The sequence below is a fragment of the Sinocyclocheilus grahami genome, unplaced genomic scaffold (genome assembly GCF_001515645.1).
Source record: "Sinocyclocheilus grahami isolate Dianchi unplaced genomic scaffold, SAMN03320097.WGS_v1.1 scaffold661.1, whole genome shotgun sequence".
Taxonomy (NCBI): Eukaryota; Metazoa; Chordata; class Actinopteri; order Cypriniformes; family Cyprinidae; genus Sinocyclocheilus; species Sinocyclocheilus grahami.
This window is the reverse complement of record NW_015505840.1, coordinates 100,922-101,278: the sequence shown is the minus strand read 5'-3', so window position 1 is coordinate 101,278 and position 357 is coordinate 100,922. Positions and strand designations below refer to the sequence as shown.

The 357-nt window shown below is 37.0% G+C and overlaps 1 protein-coding gene across 1 annotated transcript in view; it reads right to left on the bottom strand.

The window, feature by feature from the left end:
- LOC107558801 (calsyntenin-2-like) overlaps positions 1 to 357 on the bottom strand; it is a 56,608-nt gene that overhangs the window by 10,416 nt on the left and 45,835 nt on the right. The window lies entirely within an intron of this gene.

The window sequence follows — 357 nt, the reverse complement described above, 5'->3', positions numbered from 1 at the left end:
AAATGTTTTCACATTTTGTAATTGTTTTGTGTGAGCCCCTCAATTGACCTCAGAGTGAAAAGATGGATCTCAAAAATATTCAGTCACTGCTGGAAAGCAGTCAAACATGCAGAAGATGCTGGAAAACCAAAGTATGTGCAGGAGCTGGAGGATTTTTCAGAAGAACAGCAGGCAGTTTAACTGTTCAGGACAAAAAAAGGGACTCATGAGCAACTATCACAAAACATAAAAACAGTCGTGGATCATCCAGGAAATGACACACAGTATTGAGATTTAAGGGTATGTAAACTTTTGAACGGGGCCATTTTTATAAATTCAGTTATTATTTTGTCTTGTGTTGTATATATACGCATCTGT